Source organism: Ammospiza caudacuta, chromosome 1 (genome assembly GCF_027887145.1).
Source record: "Ammospiza caudacuta isolate bAmmCau1 chromosome 1, bAmmCau1.pri, whole genome shotgun sequence".
NCBI classification, from domain to species: domain Eukaryota; kingdom Metazoa; phylum Chordata; class Aves; order Passeriformes; family Passerellidae; genus Ammospiza; species Ammospiza caudacuta.
In genome coordinates, this window is record NC_080593.1 from 50,428,340 (window position 1) to 50,441,224 (window position 12,885).

The 12,885-nt window shown below is 43.1% G+C and overlaps 1 protein-coding gene across 3 annotated transcripts in view; it reads right to left on the reverse strand.

The window, feature by feature from the left end:
* Nucleotides 1–11,650, reverse strand: part of CUL1 (cullin 1) — a 52,118-nt gene extending 40,468 nt beyond the window's left edge. For 2 of the 3 annotated variants that reach the window (XM_058825401.1, XM_058825382.1), the window contains exon 1: nt 11,569–11,650. The gene's annotated coding sequence lies outside the window, so the exon portion shown is untranslated. Of the gene's footprint in view, nt 1–8,080; nt 8,133–11,568 lie in introns of those variants that run through there. The other variant, XM_058825391.1, reaches the window with a different exon arrangement.
* Nucleotides 11,651–12,885: the final 1,235 nt, after the last annotated feature.

A 12,885-nucleotide genomic window follows, 5' to 3' on the forward strand; every position in this document is an offset into this window, starting at 1 on the left:
CAGCACTTATACCGCATCTCTTCACCCAACATCCCAATTGCTACAAAGAGGGAGAAAGAGTTCCTAAGGCAGATTTCTCAGTGCCCAGACTGCACTGCCTGAATTAAAACCTCACCATTAAGTCATGACCTTTAAATCAGTGAGGTCTCTCCCTTGCAAAGTGCTCTTGGCAGGACTGTGCACAAGCTGGTCTTGAACTGACCATCACTGAGCTTTCTGCCCTAACAGATCAGACTTGCTGCTGACCTGCTTCAAGGATAAAATCAGCTACCTGAGTTGCAACATCCACTCTGCAGCTTTGGACCAGAGAACCCAACCTTCATTATGGCTTCAGCAGCAGCTATATTTGCATGAGAAATATCACCCCTACAATATATGTTTCCAGACAATATATGCACCATTTGATGCAGCAGGATGATAGTGTTCAATGCCAGCCAATCTTTCAACCCTGCACTCAAGTACTGCAATTAAAACAGTCCAAACAAAAGAGGTAACACTTTTGCCAAAACTTTAAAACAGCCTTGAAGGACTTAAATGTTACTCCCACGTTTTCATTACTTAGGGACACACATCATGATAGATAAACATGATATGCAAAGAAACACATTGCATTAGAAAATACTGGGCTTGTTTTTATTGATAATCTAATAATAGTCTTTTTTAGATATCCCACCTCTTTGGAAAATAATGTGCATGCTGGAAGAGGCCTTCAGGAAAATGTGAAAATTAACCCATCTTTTATCTAAAAAAAGTAATGGATCCCACCACTTTTCAGCATCCCAAGCCATCTGCTGGAGTAAACACCTGATTTTTACATCCTAACACAACACAACTTTCAGCTTTACAGCCCCATGGCCTGTGCATCACTTGTTGTTCTCCCACAACCCCTTATTTCTAAATTACATACTTCAAGATAGTTTACTTCAGTAATCACAGATAGAATTTGAACTTGTCAGCTTCTTGCACAGTAAGAACTCAGAGGTTCAGAGCAAGGTTTCCCAGCTGATGCAAGAGCCCAGATAACACTGTTTTAAAGATGCAATAAAGAGGCACAACCTCTAGACTTATTTTATCTCTTGTCTAACTTCATATATGAGGATGTCAAGCAGCATGAGTTTAAGTGACCAGAGTTAATCCCACTACACCCAAACCCACTTGGGAAGAGAAGCAAGTTTCACTAATAAGCTATGGTGGAACAGATGTCACTAAAAATAAGTTTAGAAACTTCATAACGCTGAAGGTTTTGAAGTATCTTGACTTCAGCTGATGTGTTAGCATTATGAGCTCTACACTGTAACATTGCTTAGTTGAGCCATAGTCCTGCATGCAACATTATATAGCACTCCCATTTCTGTCCAGAATTATTTTAGGCCACTAAATATAAAAGCTATGAGCTAGGTAGACAATTTATGCACTTCACATGACACAATTCTTAAAGCAAGACTAGGAACAAGGATAATGTCCTTAGCACTTCACATGCTACAAATGTGTAATTAATCAACATCTTGAGAATTTGCCTATAGCAGACATTTTCACTGTGCCCCCACAAAATGACACTATTGTAAAAAATAGTTATTCTAGAAATCAATACCAGAAGAGAAAGACTAGAATACCAGAAGATAAATACTAGAATTTTTTCTCCCTTTTCAACAAAGATATTTAATAGACAAATGACAAAAATTACAATGTTCAGTTCCTCTGTATTATTACGAAACACTGAGCTACATGTAGTGTGAAAAGCTTTAGCTCATCTAATTTTCAAGGAAGTTAAATTCAGTTCATTATGAGAAAAAACAGAGATGTATGCATGCACTCATCCCTTCCAAAACTTGTCTTTGGGTGGTAAAAAATTCTGTACAGCACTTAAAAAAAATGCAGCAGCAAGAGTGTGTAATTTGGCAGTAATTTAAGACCAAGTTGTGTAAATTTGGTGTAAATTTTGGGTGGTTAATCCTGTACCTCCCTAATGATGACTTCATTTTGGGCTCCAATGTTCTCCCCACGCCCCCTCCTCTGTGTTTTACAGCTCTGATCAATGATATCTAAAGCACTGTAATTAATACACTCCTACATTACTTCATGTGCCAATGATACAGTTGCCAGCTGAACAAATAAAACAAAGCCTGGACATGTTCTTCACAGCTAGAGAAACTCTAAAATTCAATTTTATGTTCAAATTTAAACACAATATATGTAAGTAACTTGGAATTGCAGTTTTCACACTTTCCTAATTTACTTAAATTATCCATTACTGTCTTCACTAAAAGCCTTTTTAACTCATGTGGTTTATCTGTATGCTTGAACACAAGGATTTTTCTAAAATATCAATAACTATTCATCAGAATAAAACCAAGAAACTTGGAGTGTGCCACTTTTTCTCTTTACCTATTCTTTTACCAGCTCTTTAATATTATTTCTTCCTTACAGCTTTACCTTTGTCTTCTTGAACAAACAATCCCAGCAGTGTTTGACAGGTATCTCCCTACCATAATGCCACAGCTAATACAAAAAAACCCGAACAACCCACACCATACTCCAACAAATACATGCTGCCTCATGAACAAAGAGTAGATCTAGACTCAATAAGGTTTGCTGCCATATTCTACCCAAGCCAACCCTCCCTTCTGCAACTCCAGCCAAAGTAAACACTGGTCAATATTTAGAATCCCACAAACAATAGGTTTTATGGTTGTTTTACTGCATCAACATCAATTTGGAAAACGGTGCAAGGGACTACATCCTTAAGTACTACATAGGTAAAACATTTCAAGTTTTGGTTGGCCATCTTCAGAGAGAGTTCACTTTGCTGTTGATGAAATAATCCTTATGCAGAAAGTTTGCAGATTGCTCCTAAACTGAATGTCCTTTCTAACCTAAGGTCTTGCATATTCCTGTATCAAAACCAGGACACAGACCCTACAGCATTTTTTAACTGAACAGTTAATGTGCTTCATAGCTTCTTCAAACACTCAGTTTTACATCTTGGAAAAAGGAATGCTGAAGATTAGGAAAAGAACAAAAAAATCAAGTCAAGATACGGGTGCAGTGAAGAGAAGGAAGAAAATTGTACAGAAGTGTAGTGGGTTTGTGTGGCAAGGGGGCTACAGGGGTGACTTCTGTAAGAAGCTGGCTGTAGCTTCCCCCAAAGTCCAAGACAGCCAATGCCAGCCAGCTCCAGGATGGATCTACCACTGGCCAAGGCTGTGCCAACCAGAGATGGCAGTAACATATTAAGAAGGAAAATAAATGATTGCACAGATGTAATTGCACTCAGAGAAGAGAGGAATGATAATATGTGAGAGAAACCCTGCAGACACCAAGGTCAATGGAGGATGAGGCACCAGAGCGGAGATTGCCCTGCAGCCTGTGAAGACCATGGTCAAACAGCCGTGCCCCTGCAGCCCATAGGGGACCACAGGGATGCACAGACCCACTCACAGACCACAGGGGTGCAAACTTCCACCTGCAGCCCATGGAGGAGACACATGTTAGAGCAGGTGGATGCCTGAAAGGAGGCTGTGAGCTCATGGGAATCCCAAGCTGGAGCAGGTTTCCTAGCAGGACTTATGACCCTGTGAGGAACCCATGCTGGAGCAGGCTGCACCTGAAGGACTGCACCCTGTGGAAAGAGACCCACATCAAAGAAGAGCTGCAGCCCACGGGAAGGACTGATGCAAGAGAAGTTTATGGAGAACTGACCCCCATGGGAAGATCCCATGTCAGAGCAGGGGAAGGACTCTTCTCCCTGTGCAGTGGCAGAAACAGCCTGTGGTGAACTCACCATACCTCAGCCTCTGCCTCCCTGTGCTGCTGGTGGGGAGGAGGACAGAGAAGTGGGGGGAAGGTCTTTTAAAAATTTGTTTTACTTTTCATTAACTTGCTCTGGTTTTGATTAATAATAGATTCAATTGATATGCCCAAGACCAGTCTGTTTTGCCCATGATAGTAATCAATGAGAGATCTGTCCCTGTCCTTATCTCAACCCATGAGCCTTTCATTGTATTTTTCCTCCTCTGTCTACTTGAGGGGAGTGATGGAGGGGCTTTGGTGGATACCTGGCATGCAACTAGGGTCAAACCAGCACAACAAGATAAAGAGCCTTGAGTATTCCCACTTTCTCTCTGGCTTTAATCATATATACGATACAACCTGCCTAAACCCAAACAAAAACCAAAATAAACAAGAAAGCAAAAGACTAAAGAAAGCCCAATGAAATCCAAATAAACATAAATAATGAAGAACAATGCACATGAAGATGCACTTCTTGAATCAGTCAGGAAGATGCAGAAAAGGAAAATGAGGGAGGACAAGCCATGAAAATTGCTAGATACCCCATGTTCCAAGCAGAACACAGAGTAATATACCTTGTCTCCTTAGAAAGGGAAAAAAACCCCAAAAAACCCCACAAAAAAAACCCCAACCAAACACCACCACAAAAAGCCACAAAAACAAAACAACAGCAGCAAGGAGTTAAATCCAATGCAATTCAGAAAGAAAAAACACAGAAGGGCTGGAAACACTGAAATACCTTGGGCCAGTTCAGAGACCTTAATGATCCTGCAAGGACAATTCTTACTCATAACTGTTTTCCCAAAAGACTTTACCAGACATCAAAACTTCAACTAAATCCAACTTAATAAGTTAAAACATCATAATCCTACTGATCTCCACCAAGAAAACAGTGTTGTCTTACAGCTTGCTTTAGACACAGCATGCCCTCCACCAGAACATCCAGGGCAAGCCTCTGAATTCTAACACAAATACCCCAAAATTATAGCAGAACTCAATGCACCACAACATAGACTTTCACACTGCCCTGTTAAAGACACAAATAGGAATTTTCACCTGCAATAATATTTCCACAGTTTTTCCATGTTCTTGGAAGGCAGCAGTTCTTACCAATAACTAAAAAAAACCATTAACATGTTGCTAACAAGCAAAAACCAATTCTGGCTGGAATCTCTTACCAACAGCTTGCTAATTTTACAACTTCTTTCCTCTTATTATTTGTGCAAGAGCTCAATTGATCAAGGCAATACAGTTTGCCACTTCAATTTATAAATAAAGATGACGGTCACACTGATTAATCTTGCAAACAATCTGATATTTTCAGACATTTGAATGTACTACAAGAGCACAGCTTAAATACTGAGGAGTTTCCTCCCATAATCACCTTCATACTAATGTTTCATTCTGAAGTGACAAATAATCAAGGACTGTTGCAGTTACTTACATTCATTTCCTGCATGTGACAAAATCACGACCTGTGAAAGCCGCTCCCTCTTTATTTTCTTATTTTCTTTTTACATTGTGTTCACATTAAGTGCATGGATATATGTGCCAGTGATCTTGATTCCTACTGTGGTGTAATGCTGCAAACACTGTTGGCAATGAACAGCACACCTCTCATATATTTAATTCTAGATGCCTAAACACAGTCAGCCCAGAAAAGAATGAGAGCTTTCTCATTAAAATCTAGAAAGGGATTTGTATGTAATTCTTCTGGTTCAACTACAAAGTCTGAATGCTAGCAGCCTTAACTTACAGTAAAGAATTTATACCTCAGAAAAAGTTAGTTCTGTTTAAATTTAGTATCATTTCAGTAAATTATTAATCAGTTTTGATCTCTAATGACTGCAACAGGCACCCTTGGTATAGAGGTGAGGCAATTTAACTTAATTTTGTAAAAGTTAAAATTGCCACACATCCCTAACACCCACATTTAAATCCTCCTTCTTTTTGATTAAGCTTGCACCATTAAGTTTTAAAGCTAAGCCTGCATTAGAATCTAACAAAATCAATTTAACTACTTAGGGATATAAACTTTTATACAACTCCTATTAGTGACAGCATCCTAGTATAGGCACACTTTCAGAAACAACAAAACTTCTCCAAAGTAATCTCTGAAAAAAAGAGTAAGAGAACAGTCTTTTTTCTTTAAAAAAAGCAAACATTCTAAAAAAGCATTTTCAGTTGTACAGTGAAAAGTTTATCCTTTGGCTACCCAGAAGCAAGCAGAGCATTTGCCCATGAAATGATTACCATGAAAAGCAAGATGAAAAGACTAAGAGCTAACAAACTATGAACTATTTTCTAAAATTCTCTTTTTTCCCCTAATTCAGTCCACCAAACTTTAGATAAAACTTCCAAATGACAGTCTCCACCCCCAGTGAGACTAGAGGAGCTTGCAAATTTACATAGGAAATTAAGTTTAAATTACAGAGCAAAACAGGGTGAACTAAGGTCACACCACCAGCCTTAGTTCTGAATTCTCATCCACATTAAGATATTGTCCAACCTGAAACACAGAGGAACAAAAAGCCAAGTTACATCAATTGCATATTAAAAATATAAGAAGTCTCTGATTTCAGTTATGGCTGAAAGTGCCTTACTAATAACCCAACATTTTGTACCTCCCTGCTTCAAATTTTAAAACTTCTCTTTTTTCTACTGTGTATATTAATGAATCAAATACATCCAGGTCCCAGCAGCAAAGTCACCAGTCTCCAATAAAATAGGAGAAGCATGTGCATGTCTTCAAAAGATAAGTACATTTATCAGAGCAGAGTGAGGAGCTCTCTGCACTGCAGGAACTTTCCATTACCATGATCCTCACAATCCTACATGTAAATCCATTTCTTCTGCTCAATAACACCAAGCTTGAAACACACAGCAACACAAACTAGAGCAAATCTAATGAAATCCAAAGACAGAGCAGAACTTTATATCAACTTTAGTTATTCCTAATTTAAAGAAAAACGGAAGTCAATGGTATTGAACTGATATTCACATCTAGTGCATAACTACAAAGATGTCAGAGAAAAGGTGTTTTCTTAATCCTTTATTCTTAGTCCTGCTGCCAAGCAATGCCTTGTATTCACTAGACCAAACTAAAGCAGGGAACCTTTTGATTCCAAAACCAGAACAATCCAAAGGGGAAGAAAGGGAAATAATATAAATTTTTTTCCCTTAGATTTTGGAAGAACATCACATTGAAGTTCCACTGCTTATTCAAGAACCATGAAACAATTTGGGTTGAAAGGCACCTTTAAACATCACCTAGTAACCACCCCTCTGCCACAGACAAACATCTTGCACTAGATCAGGAAGCTCAAAGAACCATCCAACCTGGCCTTGAACACTGCTAGAAATGGGGTTACACACACAACTTCTCTGGTTAACCTGTTCCAATGCCTCACCACCCACCAAAGTAATGAATTCCTTCTTTATAACCATTTTAAATCCATCCTCTTTCCATTTAAAATTTATGTCCTTTGTCCTGCCACTACAGGCCTTTGTATAAAGTCTCTCTCCATCTTCCTCATAATCCCCCTTCTTTATACACTGAATGAAAGCCTCAATAAGGTCACCCTGGAACCTTCTCTTCTCCAGGCTGAACAACCCCAACTCTCTCAGCTACAGGAGAGGTGTTCCATCACTGATCACTTCTGAGGCCCTCCCTGGGTCTGCTCCAATAACTGCAGGTCTTTCTTGCGCTGGATGCCACAGAGCTGGATGCAGTGCTCCAGGTAAGAGCCACCAGAGAACAGAACAGACAGCGAGAATCACCTGCTTCTTTTTACAAGTTCAGGATACTTCTGGCAAAGAAAGTAGCGAAATTTTGGAGAGAAAGAGACACCAAGTCTGGCAAAAATTTACATATGACTCTACACCCATTCCTTGAAGTGAAAAATGAAATTACTGTTTTTCTATTTTCACAGTAGCCTTCATTATTTTTTCTAAGGTTCATAGTTAAAGAAGGAGTTGAAAAACACTACATTAAATAAAGTGGAATGTAATCAATGTTTGGTTCAGTTAAAAAAATATGCATTTGACTTGTATCATTTATAAGAAGAGGTAAGGCAGCAACAGGAAGAGGTTCTCTCTTGTGACATCAGAGGTTCTGTGGGTAAAGAGAAAACTGACAGAGAACTACCCACTGGGACACAGATCATTTCCTAAAGCAGAGCTCTTTCCAGAAGCTGGGATAACACAAGGAGTGTTTAAATCTGTGGTTACATTAAAGGCTACAAGTTACAGCACTACAGCAGGGCACATCAGCTCAGAGCAATTTTATTACCAAGTCATTTAGTCATGTCTGTAACAAGTCTGGACTGCAGCGCTGTAGAAACATGAACAGCCAATCTGTTCCTGTTCTAGTAGTTCTTCTACTGAAAAACCTACAACTCCTACAATAAAACAGTAAGTTACTCATGTGGACAAACTCATCATGTCTCTGTAATTTTTCCAATAATTATATTTTCTTACTGAAAATTCTCCTTTATCAAGCAAGGGAAACTCGATGGTCTCCATAACAAACCAAAAAAATAGCTGTTTAAGTCTGCATGCTGAATAGATTATAGTTTGTAACCAGACCTCTAAATGTTGGTTCCAGCAACCACTTCTTACATGGAGATAAGCTTGAAAAATACAGTTAACTAAAACCTTCCTATTAGTGTACTCTTACCTAAAAAACATGCTAGCACCTAAGTATTCTATTTAAAATGAGATCATGCATTCCTAAAGCACATGCAGAACTTCCAAGGCCAAGTTTTCCATACTCTTCTTTCTTCCAGGTCTGTGCAGCAGGAAGACTGCACCAAGCTGCAGGGTGCTATGACTGCCTGTGCACATCCTCCTGATATCCCATCCAAGTGGGACATCTGTCCTGTTTTCCTTGTGATGCACAGAGACAGACCCTGTTGGATAGCACAGGAAGTACAACAGCAGAGTTGGTAACACACTGACCTCTCACTAGGAAATTCCTCACTTCAAGCTAATAATACAAATTTTTGATGTTGAGAGTGGTGTAAGTGCAAGAGGAGCATCTTTAAAGCTGTTTAATTCACTAGAATTTTGATTGACTAAAAAAAAAAAATCAAACTTCAGTGGCAAGAGAAAAGATTCCAGGTATTTCCAATCCACTGGCATCTGGGATATGACTCATCAGTAAGTTAGGCCCAACTGAAATAACTGTAACTACACAAAACTAGGCACTATCTAAGAACCACAACAGATGAAAAGCAGTACTCTGAGATGTTAACACATAAGTTGTAGGATAATACTTGAGTACCTGAGAACTTTCTCTAAGGATTCACCTTTGTTTCATAGTAATACATCTAAAATCCAAGAGCTTGCACCAAGACTACAAATAAGCTAAATCAAAAAAGAGGCACCCTCAAAGCAGTATCCAAATGAGGGTGTGCATCCATTTATCTTAAATGAATTTAGGTTATTTAATAAAGCAATAAAGCAATGTGATTTTCTCATGCCAATGGTTCGAGCAACAGGCCCAAGTTTTAATGCCAGTTCAAACCAGTGTACAAAGGAGCGAGGTGGAAGAAGAATCATTTTACTAAACCACCACTACTTTGTCAGCCAAACACATATGCTTAATTTAGGTGCCCAACCTAAGACTATTTTCTATGTGATCCCTGGATAAGCAATGGAAAGTTTCCTCCAGAGATGTTGTTAATGCAAGGCACTGAACTGGGATTCTGAGTCAGGTGCACAAATTAATCCTGAGATCAAATATGCTCACCATGCCTTCATGGGGCAAGTGTGTCCAGTGCTTAAACCGCACCTCAAATGTGGTCATGAGGTGACTTTGAAATGCAACCAATCTTAAGAACCAAAGCAACTAAGACAGACACAAAATAAGAAGTTGAACAACAAATACTGAAAACAAGAAGCTACAGAGCAGATGTAAAAGACTTCTTTCTAGTCAAGTCACCATCAGAAACACAAAGTGCTGATGCCACACAGACACGTAACCATAAACATACAACATTACAGCAGTTCACTGTGAGTAAAAACTATGTACTGTGGTACCTGCATAGTATCTTGCTACTTCCCCAAAGAGGAGGCATCCCAAATACACTCCATTTCAACTAAGCACTAATTCACAATATGGTATTACAAACATTATTTAGCCTAATTCAAGCTATGTAGCCACCAGGTATGTCTGGCCCCATGGACTATTCCTCCCAGTCCTGCCAAAAGGATTTCCAATAGAGAACTTTTTCTCCCTGAGTAGCATCAGGGCATGTGTCTGTATTAGGGCTGAGGTACGTGATTATATATGAACACATATACCAAGGGAAAAGTTGCTGAAGTCAGTAAAAAAATCAAAACAAAATAAGGTAAAACAAGTAATTAATCTCTGCCCTTTCAGTGTTTAACTCTATGCCAGCTGAAACCAGAACACAAGTATTCAGATAACCTAGGGTAAAATTCCTTTCTCCTCAAAGGCATAGCTAGAGGATTTAAATACAAAATGGGGGAGACAGCATATGAATCTACAGAGGAAAGGAGTATGGGCAAAGAAAAAAAAAGAGTATTAGGTGAGATCACAAAGAAGGTTTTAATGACAGGAAAGTAAGATCAGAAGGGAAAAAAAACATGAAGAAGGAAATGGTTACTGGGCAGAAGAAAACTGGAAGGGGAAAGGTAATGGAGAGGTAATGGCAGTGCTGGAATATAACTTCAAAAGGAAACAAGAAGGATGAGGAAAGGATTCCAATCAGGACACACTTAGCTTGCATTGGCAGAGTTACTGGGAAACAAATGAGCTGGTTATTTGAAACAAAAAAATGCAAGACTAGTCATCTGGATGGAGACAATAAGTACACAGACAAACAAAAGGTTACGGGGGCACCTTCTCTGCTAAGGCCACAACAGTAGGTGGCAACAAGGGGAAGCCTGGCGCACACTCCTTGACAGCAAGAGAAACCTAGAGAAGTTGACCGAGATGAACTATGGCAAAAATCCCCCAGCCACAATGGTACTGAGAGCACTAGGGAATGTCTCTAGGTACAACCAAAAAGCTCCTAGACAGACCTGAGTATCACTAGGGCTCTGGGGATTGCTGGCATGAACAGGGTGAAACGAAGCAGCACAGGAAAGGACAGGGAGGACAGAGAGCAGGTGAACTCCCCAGAACAGTGCCCGGTGAGGTTACGGACAAAAGCTCACAGGGAAAAAAGAGGCAGAGGCGTGGGAGGAGCAGGGCCTGGGATGGCTGGGGTGGGCAGTCCCGGGGCCGAGGGGGGCACAGCGAGGGCTGCGGGAGGACGGGCCCGAGGTCTGAGAGCCGCCGGGGCGGGACGGAAAGGCTGGGGCAGCCACCGAGGCGCCCTGGCCATGCGGGGGCCGCGGTCACGGGGGAAGGACGGGGACGAAGGGAGGGAGCGGGCAGCCCCCGGCGGCCGGGCAGATCCTGCGGGCCCGGGCGGCCAGCGGGGCGCTCCCGCACCCCGACGGGGGCGAAGCGTTCCGAGTGCGCAGCTCGCGGCCTCCCCGCTCCGGCCCGGCCCGCGGCTCCGGGGCCGGATCCACGAGCGGGCCGGGCAGCCACCACCGCCGCCCCCGCGCTCCGGGGCCGGCAGCGCGCCCGGGAGAAGAAAGGCGGGCCGGGCCCGACCGCCCCTTCCCCCGTTCCCCGCGGCGTGACTCAGTGCCGGGTCCCGCGCCGCCGCCTTCGCGTCCTGCCGGGCCGGGCCGGGCCGGGCCGGGCCGGGCCGGGCCAGGCCTCGCTGCGACACAACGCCGCGGCCTCCCTGCACTCACCAGCATCGCGCGTCCCGCAGAGTCAGGGCCACGTCCGCCCGCCCCTTCCGCCTCCGCCGGGCCCGGATCCGCCGCCGCCGCCTCCCCCCGGCGCGGCCCGGGGATCGCGGAGGCGCCGCCCCTCGCAGCCGCCCCGCCCCGCCCCGGCTCACGGCGGGCGGGGAACCGGGGCTGCGGCTGCCCGCGCCGGCAGGGCCCGCTGGGGCTGGGCCTCGGCCTCGGCCTCCGGCGGAGCCTGCCTGCCCGCATGAGCCGCTCGGTGGGAGAGGCCGGCCGGCTGGCCGCCATCTCCTTGGCTGCCAGGCCCTGCCCTGCCCTGCCCTGCCCGAGGGGTTGTTGCTCCGACCCCTCCCCAAGTTAGTCCAGTGCCAGAAGAGCTGAAGGATGAGCTGAAAGACTTGGGAGTGATGGTTGATGAAAAACTCAACGTGAGCCGGCAGGTGTGCGCTCGCAAGCCGAAAAGCCAGTCGAACCTGGACTGCATCAAAAGCAGAAATGGGCCGGCAGGGCGAGGGAGGTAATTCTGGCCCTCTACTCTTTGATGAGAGCCCAGCTGGAGTGCGGTGTACAGTTGAGGTGTCCCCAGCATCAGAAGGACATGCAGCTGTTGGGGCAAGCTGAAAGGAGGCCTCGAAGCTGATAAAAGGACTGGAACACCTGCCCCATGAACACAGGCTGAGAAAGCTGCGGCTGTTCAGCCTGGAGAAGAGGAGGTCGTGTGGAGACCTCAGTAACCTTCCAGTATCTGAAGAATCCTAGAGGAAAGCTGGAGAGGGACTCTTTGTCAGGAACTGTAGTGATAAGACACAGAGTACTTAGATACAAATTCAACAAGGCAATTTTAACTTAGATATTTGGAAGAAGTTCTTCACTGTGAGCGTGGTGAGGTGCTGGAACAAGGGAGTAAGTTGTCCAGGGAGGTTGTGGATGCCCCAGTGTTTAAGGCAGTGTTTAAGGCCAGGGAAGTGTCCCTGCCCATGTCAGGGGGTGTTGAGACTAGATGATCTTTAAGGTCCTTTCCAAACCCTTAACATTCTATGATTCCATATGTTTCAGGATGACATTAGACATGGTAAGACTTTCCTTCATCCATAGCTAAGCAGCTGCTTCTGTATTTATGAGAAACACAGGTTTCTAAAGTGTTCTGGGCACCGTGAATGGCACCACACCAAGTCTGGGAGCCCAAATGGATGGTACAGTTGTGAGTTAACAGTGTGTCTTTGTCAGGCGAGTGTTAAACTCACGTCAGGAATCATTGCCTCTAAGTGCATGAACATTGCCTTGAAAACTTTGATTAAAGTGTGGCTTTTGTGAGAG